The following is a 13,393-nucleotide window of genomic DNA, read 5'->3' as shown; positions in this document are numbered from 1 at the left end:
GAGAACAAAAAAAAAAAAAACATAGGATGATTATCAGACTGACATAAGAAAATTAACAGAAAAATATATGAAGATCGAAGATCATATGGGGACCCAGGAACTGGACGGCAATGAAAATTAAATACAAAATGCCTTTATACAATGAGCCTTCTATTATAATCGGATTTGAAATCCTTTTGCAAGGTATCGAGTTGATACAGGGAGTCTTATGGCAGACCTTTCCATGAATCACACTTGATTCATGGAGAGATCTAGGTGTGCCGTGCAACGCATTTACAGGAAATGCAACAAAAAAAAAAGAAAAAAAAAAGAAATCTATATGGCTCCTCAGATAATGGAATACAGGAAAAAGAGATTTTACAGAATCCGAGCATGGTGCGTGGGGTTCGCTACACATAAAATTGATGAAAACAAAGGAATGTATATGCCTGAATCAAGAGGATTTATGAGAAGCAAAAACTAAAATGAAAGGAAAATCACATATGCCATAATCCATATGAAAATACATCAGATCTGAATGATAAAGAAAATAACTAAACCATAAATCGGAATAGAATGTTGGAACTTAGCTCGTTCCCTTCGATTTTGCACATTGGTGGTCTGAGATTTGCTATGAGCAACACAGTACCACGAGAAGTGATCTTGGTGGGATAATGAACAGGGAAAAAGAGAAAGGAAAAGAAAAAAAATTGTAAATATCAAAAATCAGAAAGTAAAGGAACTTACCGTAGTGCTGCAGAAAAACCCAAAGGGAGGAAGTCGATTCTTCTTCAGGGAAAGCAGGAGAGAAATTCGATATGCTTTGCTTTGCTTGCAAGGATTTTGGAAGAGGGAGGACAACTCTCTTCAGCAACTTCAGGAAAGATCAGAGGGATGCACCAGAGGAAAAGGGGCGATTGATAAAAGGGAAGAAACCAGAAAATGAAAAGGGGAGAAGAAGAAGAAAGAGCTCCGAAAGGAATCGTCAAGGTGTGGGGTAATGAATGGAAGTCGATCACCGATGGATGCCAAAAGAAAATCCGATCTCCCCCCAAAGGGATCCTGGAGGGCTCTTCTTAAAGGAAAAGCGGAAGGCTCCAGAGGGTGTAGGTTCGTTGAGGATCATTGGAGGAGAACGAGAAGGCTGTTGAAAATCGGACGATGGAGAGAGGCAGCGAGCCTGCAGTCGTTGCAAATCTTCTCTATTTCAAAAAGGAGGTCCCCTTTAAAAAGAAAATTTTTGTAAAATAGTTCAAAATTGAGGTTTTCAGCAAGAAGCTTTTTAAAACCTTGAGAATCATTTGCTTTTCTTGTAGTTCTTTTCCAATTTTTTTTGGCTTTTGTTATTTTTTCAATTTTTTGTATTTTTAAAATAAAGTCCTAAAGTTTTACGAGAAATCAAAGGTTAAAACTAATTTTTTGGTGTTTTTGTAAAATATTTACAAAAGAGAGTTTTTCTGAGAATTAAAAAGCTATTTTTGGGGAAATTTCTTCAAAAAAATGCGCTTGGATTCAGATTTTGAAGAAATGTGGATTGGATTCGGATTCAGAATTGATTTTGAATGAAATTTGATCCAGAAAATCCGAAGAATAACTGAAAATTAGCTTTGATTTTCTCAGAAAAATGGGGTTAGGGGCAAAAAGGGTCATTTTTACAAAACTTTGAAAAATTTGGGGTGTTCACACCTGCCCATGAAATGGGTCAGTCTCACAACAGACTAGTAGGGGTGCAAAGGACAAGAAAGAACAAAAGTTGCAATAAGATAAACGCTAGCTCAAGGAGGAACAAGCAAGACTAGCTATAAGATCTACGATTCTAATTTTGATGTATATTGTGTAATTATATGGAATCGATGAATTTTTATGTTTTGACAATTTTCTAATGATTTGCTTAGTTGAGAATCAGGTAAGTCGCGTAATTTTATTACAAAGAGCGATTTCGGGGAATCTAGAATGAATCTACCTTCGAAACTTTTAGGGTGAGTTTGGAATAGGGTTGTGGTGATACACCCCGAAAATGAGACCCGAGTGACGAAAAAACCTCGTCAGTGCATGCAAATCACGAGTCTTGACCTAATTTTAGACCCAAAACTTAGAACGCTCAATTTTAGCAAACAAGAGGTGATTTCCTTGGGGGGCATTGACCATTCTACGTTAATTACGGTTATGGAGAGAACAAAATGAGTTGTTAGAATTAAATTAGCATTTTAATATGTTGAATAAGCATTCTTTAAAGAAGTACACTATGTGCGATTTTGGATTTGGATCCGGGGCTACTAGGAGATCCAAAACCCTGGGACGACCCTACAGTGGACGTCCATGTCCTTGGTTGACCATCTGGTCAAGGGCTGACCAGCTAGATGATATTTTTGAAATAATCTTGCATGGCTTTAAAGAATAGGCCTTCATTGGCCATGTGTCTTTCCAACACCCTCATGATGAAGCCTAGGCTCCATCATGAGGGGCGCCATTTTCAAAAGAGAGCCATGTGGTGGTGCCCCATGGCAAATTCGTGATTATTTTCAAAGACATTTGAATCCTTTCAATCCATTGGGCACGATGGGTGGCAGCCAGGGGCGCCCTTTTGTAAAATTTCAAACTTTTAAGGGCATTTAATGATGGCATTTTCGAGATTTTTGCAAAGCGTTTTGGAAGGCTTGACATGCATTGGTTGTTGGGGGGCGTGGAGCTCCCCAACCCTCCATCTTGGAGGGACTTAATCCCAGCCGTTCACCTCTAAGCCTACCTCTATAAAACCTTTACAAAAAAAAATGGGTCCCTCTTATTTTGGGGCGATTTTCCTTTTTCTCTCTCTCTCTCCTCTCAAGCTTCCTCACTCCAGCCGTGTGCTTCCTCTTGGCGTGAAGAGCTGCAGCACCTTCCTCACTAGCTAAGGTGAAGAATCACCCTTCTTGTTTACGATTTCGTATGAAAAGGAAGCCGGTGGGGCTTTACATCTTTGCATGCAAGTCCATACGGTGGATTAGCTCCAAGATTTGTAGTTGCTATCTTGATTCACCATGGATTTACATTATCATTTTGTAGCATGCATTTACAGTCTTTGTTTTGCTCTTCCTTTTGATTTCATTTCAGTTTTATCACCCTCTATGCTTGTTGTGGTCTTCCTTCTCAAAAGAAAAGAAAAGAGGTTAAGTTTTTTTTTGTTTTCCTTCTCGCTGGGTTCACAACTATAGCATTATCTTCGGTTGTGCGGGACCGAGCTGGGCTTGTCCAGCCCACCCCCATTCCGGTTGACGTGATTTTGGAATGCTGGAACGCAGGTTGGTGCATTTCGACCACCAACATTCTTTTATTCTCTTTTGGATGTTTCTTTCAGTCGTGTTTGGGCTCAATCCAGTCTCCATGCATTGGGACTGGTATTACAGCAGTGATCTGGGCTTGGGTCACAACGTGACCAGCCCTGTTTGAGCGTGGAACCCTGGATCTTTCTTTTAGCAGCAAGGTAATGTTTGCTTGGTTTTATTATTCTTTTTCCTTATTTTCGACATGTTGGCTGCTCGACCACCCCTTTTTAGCTCTTACTCATGCTGCTGGGAAGAGCATCCGACTTGGTCCAGTGGACCAGACCTCTTGACCATTCAGTTTTCGCCCTAACTGGAGCTGGACGCCATTCGGGTAGTCCGCGCGCCCAGTATAAGCCTCGATGAGTTATCTTCTTCTTTTTTATGTTGGAGGTAAGTATGGTAGTATCATGTTCTTTTTCTTCCTTTTTGTCTTGGACCGTTGCCAGTCTGAACCAAGGTTTAGACCTGATGGATTGTCAGCCTAGACGTGGCACAAGGTGCCAGTCGTCCAACCCCTTTCGTGGGAGCCGGATGGAGTCTAGTGGTGCCGAGCACCCAGGCCCTTTTCAGTCGGCCATTCTGGGTTGCATGTAGGTCCGAACCGAATGGTTCCGACCTGTGCATGTATGGGGAACCAGGCCGGCACCGGGTGCCAGCCATGGTTCTGTTTTAGGACAGGTCGTGTGCCAGCCGCATGGTGCTGGGCACCCGGGTCCCTCGAGCTGATCCCCTTCGGGTCTGGGTCAGAACCAGAGAGAGAAGGGTTCAGACCCACTGCTGGCCAACCACAGCCTGGTCTCATAGACAAGACCGACTGGGCCCAGTTTTTGGGCTCAACCCGCAGGCTTAGCCACGGTTGTCTTTGCCGGGGCTGGAAACAGCCCAACCAAAACCCTTGACAGGTAGGGTCCGGTTCATGAGTCGGTCCAGACCTTGATGGTAGGTCCGACAGTCTGGTCCGTAGGACCAGACCACCCTTAGCTAGAGCTTGTTGGCACGAGTGTGGGTGGACTTTCATTTCGCCACACTCGCGGCCCCGCTACACCATCATTTATGGCTGATAGCAGGTTACCCTATCAACACTAGCTCGCACCTACTTCGAGTCGAACCCGATTAGGTTCAAACCAGCCTTTGTATTGCCCTGCACCCTCCTCGCACTTCGGTTAGGTTCGGCATGAGTGCATGCCTTGGGATGCACCGGGTTCGAGTAAGCTTTTCATATATATATATATGTAAATGGGATTGTATATATATATGTATATAAGTATACATATAGGTATGTGCCTCGCCGAGTATGTTTGAAAGGGTTGATATATATATGTACACATGAATATATGTAAGGGTATTAAAACTTATGACTCTCGTGTCCCGTTCAAGCATTTTCTCAGATGATTCCATACTCCGAGCTCAGTATGAATTCCATAGCATTGTCCTACGTTCGTTTTGGACAAACGGTTTGTTTAGGGTCCGCGGGCGCGGCACCCCGAACCGTGGTAATGCCAATGTTATTCCCATTAGATGGGTTAAGTTCAGAAATCATCTTCAACACGTAAGTGTGTCGTACTGCGTAAGGAAAAATCTTTATACCTTGATTTATGTGCAACTACTTAGTTAAGTATACAGACGAACACTATTGCAAACCCGCATACTTGGAAACTACGTTGAATCACAAGCATTGTTTCATTGTCTTTGTTTCGGGTCCGCAGGCGAGTCACCCCACACCGTGGGAATGGCTAATGTTGTTTCCATAATGTGATCATCGCAAAATTTTTCCTCTCTCGTTGGTTTCTCTCTCTTCCTTCTCTTTTCCTTTTCTAACCTCTATTCTCCTCCTTTTTAGAAGGGAGTAGAATAAAAGAAAGAAAAGAAAAGAGAGAAGAGAAAAGAAAGAAAGAAAGAGAGAGAAGAGGAACTCTTTTGCGGGTTTTCACTTGACCTTTATTTGAAAATATTAAAAAAATTACTCGCCTCCGTTTTGAAAAATATTTGCGGAAAAAATGGAGAGACGGGATTCGCTCGTCGGTACGAGGTTCGACCGTTCCTGGCGCCTTTACCAGGGGTAATCGAACCAAGGATCGAATCTATGCCTTTTGCTTTGCCTAAATATAATCTAAGAATTTATCCTAAAGATCTAAATGCACAGAGAATCATGCTTGTGCAATGCAAGGATGTATGCTCTTTTTGAAAGATGATTTGGGAATATCCAAGTGCTTCTGAGATGAACTTGATAAGGGAGTGAAGAAAATGATTGAATCTAACTTAGAACTTGAGATAGATCAGAGAAGTTCTAAGTTTTTGAAATAAATCAGGGTTGGAAGAATAAATCTTGATTTTGAGAATGACTTGAAGCTTTGAAAGGAAGGAAATGAAGTCTTAAAGTTGGAAATGGTTTTTGAACTTGAATTTAGGAAAGGAAATGAATACTTGAGATGGAATTGAATTTAGATTTTGAAGTTTGAAATTCAGAATGTATCTGAGAAATCCAAATGGTGTTTAAAAATAGAGACGAATTTAAAAAATTCAGATGTGATCTATAGATGGGATTGGACTTGAAATCTAGAATTGGAAATGGAATTGAATTTTGGATCCTAAGATGGATTTTGGATCTGAAGTCTGAGATCCAAAAGTGGAACTGGGTTCTGGATCCTAACATGGATTTGGATTTGAAGTCTGAGATCCAAAGTTGAATTGGATTCTGGATCCTAGGATGGATTTTGGATCTGAAGTCTGAGATCCAAAGTAGACTTGGGTTCTGGACCCTATGATGGAATTGGATCTGAAGTCTAAGATCCAAAATGTAGAATTGTATTTAGAAAACTGTATCCAAGTTGATCTAATTTTGGATTTGAGTTTTTGAAAGTCCAAGTGGGACTTTTGAAGATGGATCTGGGTTTTGAAAACCCAGATTGAATTTAAAATTTAGAAAAGGCCAAGCTTTTGAGATTTTAGAATCAATCTCAAACTTGGATTTTGAATTTTGAAGATAAACTTGGTTTTGAATTCGAAGATGAATCAGAAGTTTCAAAGTTTAATTTGAACTTTGAAATTTCTTTTAGATTTTGAATTTTGGATATACAAATGGATTCCAAAGTCAAATTAGACTTTGAATTTAGATTTTGAATTTCGGATATACAAATGGATTTCAAAGTCAAATTGGACTTTTGAATTTTGAAGTTTAGAATTTGGGATCAAAAGATGAATCAAAATTTCCAATTGAATTTGGAAGATGAAATTTAGAAATTGAATCTTGAATATATAAATGAATTTCAAAGTCAATTTAGACCTTGAATTTTGAGCTTGAATTTGGAATTTTTAGGAGATGAATTAAGAATCTCAAAGTTAAATTTAACTTTTGAGTTTGGTTGGAGTTTTGAATATAAACTGAACTTGGAATTTTTCAAAGTCAAATTTGAACTTTGAAATCTGATTTGAATTGAAAATCTTGAGTATAAAATTGAATTTTTGAAATCTCAAAGTCAAATTGGACTTTGAAATTGAAATCTACATAAAAGAATGAATAAAGATAGAGATTGAAGAGGGATAATTGAGATCACTTGGATTTTTGAAAAGGATTTGGAAAATATGATGCAACTCTATCCTAAATGATGAATGAATTTAAAGAATTTGAATTTAGATTTTGAGAAGCTATCTTATTCTTGAAATGAATTAAAATAAGATTGAAGATATAATACATCCCTGACTATGGTCATTGAATGTATTATATAATAATCTACATTTAAATTCAGGTGAAGAATAAGACACATTTGGTGCTTTTATAGAATTTAAAATGAAATTAACTCTCAATATACCCTGACTATGGCCATTGGTATATATTTTGAGTTAATTTTAAGTTAAATTCTAATAAAAGAAGAAAATATTTAAGGAAAATATGATGAATTTTTGAAAACGGATCCAGTGTGGATCCAGTGTTATTTCATAAAAGATAAAAATCCTAAATTTTGTCCACACCCTGACTATGGCCATTGATGTGGATCATCGACTTAGGATCAATTACCTCTTACGAAATGGTGCACGTGCCATTCGTGTTTCACCATTTGTGAGAATTTGAGAAATAAAGGAAAAGATGCATGAAAACAAGTAATTCATGGTATTTTACAATGCTCATTCATTCTAAACTAAGACTGGAAATGTAAATTCTCATTTAAGATCTAATTTTTACAACATATAAAGTTGAATTCACACCCCCAAGTAATATTTTCCACATATTCCCTACAAAAAAATGAGTTAGCATGATCATAGAAGAAAATACTTCCTTGAAGGCAAAATTGCATGTGATTGTACCAATCCTAATGCAAGATGCTATGCTCATACTGAATGAGAAGGGCATATACAATGGGTGAACTCAAGGGTCAAGATGATCTAAGATGAATCAACCTGAAATATAGTAGTTTCTGATGACCCACCATAGAAAGGAAGGGATACAGTGGTTCATTGTGAACCATTATGAAAGAAAACTACTAGGGTAGTTCTTAATGAACTACTATAGTAAAGAGGGATTACAGGGGCTCTTTGTAAACCATTGCAAGAGATAATTTGTAGTAGTTCCTGACGAACCACTATAATAAAATAAAAAGAAGGAGACCACGGTGGTTCATTGTGAACCACTGTGAAATATATTTCATTAGTATTTATATGAAACAGTAGGGTTCAGTATGTTACCAGAATATCTTTGATACAAAGCACACCTTAGATTCTTACATAACATTTTACAGAATGGACTGGGTCTGTTCTGACCCGATCCAAAACATTTACATATATATCAATTTTCTTACACCTTTAACATTGATGGATGCTAATGACTGTATAAAGTTGAAGACATGGAGCAGAGGTACCACATCAAGTTCACGTTGAGACTTTTCCCAACTGATCTGGATCTTTCCAAAATTTCCTATTACTAGCAGCTACTGACACAATTCTGTATTGTGATTTAGATGGCTTTTGTTACTTTTTGTCAGCATTGAACTCTGTTTTTACTGATGTGCAGCAGTGAATGTGTGCACAGTGATGTGCACATATCACAAGTGAAGTGCAGCAGGTGGTGTGCACTTGAAGGAAATTAGTAGGAAGGTGAAGTGAAGCACTATGCAAAAGCAAGTGCTGAGATATTACAAGCTGTATAAGTGAAGGGGTGACGCTGTGGTGACATATACACTGGGTACTGTTGCTGAGGTGAGTATGTGAATCATGTATAATGGTTGAAGTGGGGATATATAAGGTGGAATAAAGATAGCGTGAGTAGAGAATATGCAAAATATCAATAAGAAAATGCCAATAATAATTGATTGGCAGCAAACTTTGGAGAACTAAATCAACACAAAATCGGTAAGCAGAGACAGGTAAAGGAAATCAGAATTTGTACTTACGCTGTCGCCCGACCATCTAAAGTTGATGTTCCTCGTCCAAGTTCGTCCAATGCTACTAAAGAATTACTAGTAGCAGATAACAACATGATGATAGTCTCATATAGTTTTTGTTAAAAAAAAAATGTACCTTGACCTGCAGCAACGTGTTCTTTAGGACCAGAAAGGCTTGGAGTCCCCTTTAAACATGAGATACCAAGGATGGTGGGCCTACAGGTTGGCTTTTCAAAATATTTACTTGCAGCTGCTGAACTTGACCAAGCATTTGGCTCTGCAATTAAGGAGACGAACTGTTGTAACTTGGGATGATATTCGCAGAAGCGGATGATTAATCTCTGTGAGATGCTTTTTAGTTCAGATTCTCTCTCAGCTTTGGCATTGAAAATTCCTTCTATGAGCATCCTGAATTTTGGAGTCCAGCATCTGCAATATCCCCTGTTCCGGGGAAGCGAATCAGAGTTTGATCTTCACTTTCAGCAGGTCATCCCTGAATTTGGAACAACCAGGGCATTATGATGGACATGGTGGTGGTGATGAGTTTGAAGATTCTTTTGACGAAGCAATCGCCACATACTGCTGGAACAAGCTAATGGCTGATGAATCCCAGCAACGTATTTGAATAGCCCATCAACTAGGAATTTTGGCAAACGAACAACTGTATCCCTGAGAGCCCCACAAAGGGCTTTACTCTTGGCTAGTTCCTCGTCATGGATGAAACTTCAGAGTGGGAAATCCATTTCCCACCTTCAAAATCTGAGTGCACAACTGAAAAGTTGTTGATACCTCTACAAATCTCTTTTTTTTTTTATCATTTTTTTGTCGATTTGTCTACTAGGTGGGAGTCAATAAATCCAGCTCCACCAGTCACCAAGATTCGCAATTTGGACAGACAAAATTTAGAACTGTGTGAAGGTGATGGCATCTGAGGTGGCTTTGAAACCGTAGCCTTGACATCCACCTACAAACGATGAATTTTAAATACTGCAGCTTTTAGATCCAATACCCTATGATTCCTGTAGTGCTCAAGGGTTGAATTCCAAGGATGTGATAATTGATCGAGTGTCCATTTGGGAAGGAATAAGGCAGATGCACCGACAAGAGAAGGAAGGAACTCCAGGAATCCATAGTCAAGTAATGTAAGTTCTGCTAGATAATTTGCCAGGAACTCCAACGCAAATATACGATCCATCTTGTATGAAGCTTGTGTTGCTCGTAGAAACCTCTTGAGAAAGGTCTTTGTAGTTGGTGTGGCCAACTCAAAGCACAAATGCTTCAAAACATCAACCTTCAAAAATCTGTTACTTATTGTATGCATTATCTGTAATCAAGCAGAAGTCCTCCACACGAGGTGCACAAATCTTTTCATATTTCGATGCAATAAACATACATGTAATGTCAACCAGCTGTAGCGTCTTCCTTTCAACAGGATTGTCAGAAAGGAACTTATCAATGTAGTAGACTGTGAGATAAAGTGTGTCTGGAACAAGCCTATATTCTTCACAGACCTCAACAAGCCAGTCTATAAGAATTGCACGCATAGCTGGAGAAATATCCCATTGAACCATATTCATGAAATTATTTGATGGCTGTTGTTTCAACTCAGCTTCTTGTAAGTAAGCATAAATGTCTGAGGCGTAAAGGCGCCTTCATATCTTGCAATATCCCCACTGAAACTATTGTCTTTTGAGTCATGCATTTCTGGGCAATCTCTGATCACGATCAGGCATTTGAGAATTTCATAACAAATGAAAGAGTCCCATCTTCTTTAAGACCTTCTGAATTTTGAAATCACCAACTATGATCATGTGCTTTGAGATTTTGACAAAAACACTTCAAGCTTTTTCCATCGAGAACATTGATTCCCACAGAATGACGCTTTTGCTTATCCACGTTTATCATCCTTGGGGGAGAAAGGGACGATGCAACAAATATAAGAGGTTATGATGATGATGCCATGAGGATATAAAAGGAATCAGGGTAAACCAAAGCAACTGGTTTCTCAGTGAGGCACATCGGATTTTGCTGTAGATTATGCAACAAACTGCATATTGAGTGTTGTTTTCATCGTGAAAATCACCAAGGTTTCGTATGACTTCTTGCAGAGCCTTGCAACGTTCAGAGAGAGTCGGATGCGGCCAGTATGTTACCATAGATACAGGATTGGTGGTTATGACACAAAATTATATACAAATGGTAAGAGCACATGCAAGATGAAACGAGACACTCCTGTTGCCACTAATATAAAACGAAAACTCATTCGCTCAGACCCCATGCCAGGAACGCAGGTACAATCGACCAAGCCATCTTGGTTTATGGAACAGATGACGATAATAAGAGAAACCAAAGCAAGCCAGAAGCAGAAATCCAAAGCAAAGTAAAACAAAAAAAGAAAAAAAGAAGAAAGACGAGAATCAAGACAAACAGAAATTATAACAAAATAGGAATCGTAATCAGATTAAAATAAGAAAGAAACAGGAATAGGGACTGAAATTTAGAGAAAAAAATAAACGAAAGTTCACAATCGATTAATACTGAGATCAAAACAAAACTAAAATAACAAGGTAAGCAAGAAATTTAGGATGTAGGAACAAGATCGTTCCGTCGATTTTGCACCGGAATGGGTTGGTATTGCACAAGCAACATCAACGCCACCAAGGGTGCATCAATGGGGGGAAGGGTTCTTACCTGATTCTCGCAGAGTTTCCAAAGGAGGGAAGATAGAAACTGAAAGAGAAGAAGGAGATTGGGTGGCGAGGCAGAGGAACGATCAATCAGAGAGAGAGAGAGAGGTGCCATGGTAGGGTGGAAACGAATCAGATGTAGGAAGAAAGATGCGGGGGTGAGAAGCGGTCATGCATGAAGAAGAGGGTGCGGGGGTGAAGAAGCGGTCATGCATGAAGAAGAGGGTGCGGGGGTGAAGAAGCGGTTGAAGATGAAGGGCTTAGGGAGAACCAGCCGATCAGAAGGCTGATGGAGCACTGATGGATGAGAATGGAAGGGAAAGGCGCCATGGATCACCTGCGATAAGGAGAAGGTCTTCCCATTCAACCCCTTGCGAAGGGTTTTTACCAGAACCCTAAAAAAACGAGTTCAAAAGGGGGGGGGCCTTTATTTTTAAGTTTTTGCAAAGAGGGGCTCCCTAACAAAACTTTTTTGCAAAAGAAGTTTTTCTCAAAACCTGATTTTTCAAAAGAGTGTTTTTCAAAAGGTTTTTGCAAAAGAATGGTTTTTTTTTTGTATTTTATTTTATTTTATTTTTTGTTGTTCTTTTCTGAGTATTTTGATTTTTTTGTATTTTTGGAATAAAAACCTGAGAAAATAAAGACTAAATCCTATTTTTTTTTGTATTTTTCTAAAAAGACTATTTACAAAAGTATCTTCCTGAGAATTTCAGACCATTTCGGGAAAATTTCTTCAAAAAAGAGGGTTTTGGACCCCGGTTTTGAGAAAATATTCAAGTTTTGACACTCGAATCGAGAAATATGATTTGATGGATCCAAACAGATGTCGGAAGGACTGTCCGAGCTATTTAAAAATTATTTTTGGTATTTTCTATAATTTTAATTTAAAATTTGGACAATGTGACTCAGATTTGGATCTGGACAACAGATCCCGGTCCGAAATCAATTTAAACATATACAATGAATTTAATTTCAGTAAAACTTGAGAAATGAACTGGAATTTAGAAAAAAAAATGAATTTAGGGGCAGAAAGGGAATATTTAAAAGATTTTGAAAAATTTGGGGTATTCACAGATGCCCCTCTTTGCTACTAAGCCGGTTGAAAGCCGAGCTTAGTGGCAAAGAAAACACTCCAAATTTTGAAAAATGCCCCAGTTAGCTGGCCTAAACTGGGTGTGGAAGAATTATGGCTTTTTAGGCTTAAAGCCTTGTCCTGAATGGCTTGGGGGGACGAAATCCTCGACAATGATATGACTGAGTGATAGAGATGAGGAAATCGTGATGGGACTTTGGGCGAAGATCCCGAAATGGTGAAAGATAAAATTTTTTATCAAGTTTCATGGGTGAGACAAGATCTACCTCTGGAATGACTCAGGTTTAGCCCTTAACCTGGATGGGACGAAGATATATCAAGGTGAATTGAATGGGGAAAGGAATATATGATGACCTTGATGGGACATTTTTGAAAAAAAAATGCCTCATGAGATGAAACTCAAGTAGGATTTTATTTAGGATGGATATACATGTAAGACCCGCAATTTTTCCGAAAATATCTGAATAAAATTCATGAGGCATTTACCGGTAAAAATAGCATTTCTTCTCAGAATGCAAAACGAATCAATTCCTGCGAGCCAGTTATACTTAGGATATTCGTCGAATCGCGAATATATGCTCAAACACTCTGGAAGCCATAACTTCCTACCTGAATGAAATCAAAGGATTCCTACGAGCCAACTTTCTTAGTTACGTCAATACGAAGAAAATGGCGTACTCAGAATTTTTCGGAAAAAATCGCCGGAAACCCGAAATTCTTGCGGGACCCACGGAAATATTGGTGGGACCCACAAAAATATTCCTCAGAAAATATCTGGTGGGACCCACAAAAATATCCCATGGAATATCCAAGTGGGCCCCACACCAAGGAACCTCTTGGAATTAAAAAGAAGCCAAGGGGGTAGAAGGGGCATGAAAAAACCCAAGAGGAGGTGGGCTTGGGCTATAAATAGCCCTCCCCACTCTCTCTCTTCTCATAAAAATCGACCCCCCC

The sequence above is a fragment of the Nuphar pumila genome, chromosome 1 (assembly GCF_984573655.1).
Source record: "Nuphar pumila chromosome 1, dmNupPumi1.hap1.1, whole genome shotgun sequence".
Taxonomy (NCBI): domain Eukaryota; kingdom Viridiplantae; phylum Streptophyta; class Magnoliopsida; order Nymphaeales; family Nymphaeaceae; genus Nuphar; species Nuphar pumila.
Note: the sequence above shows the minus strand (reverse complement) of the source record.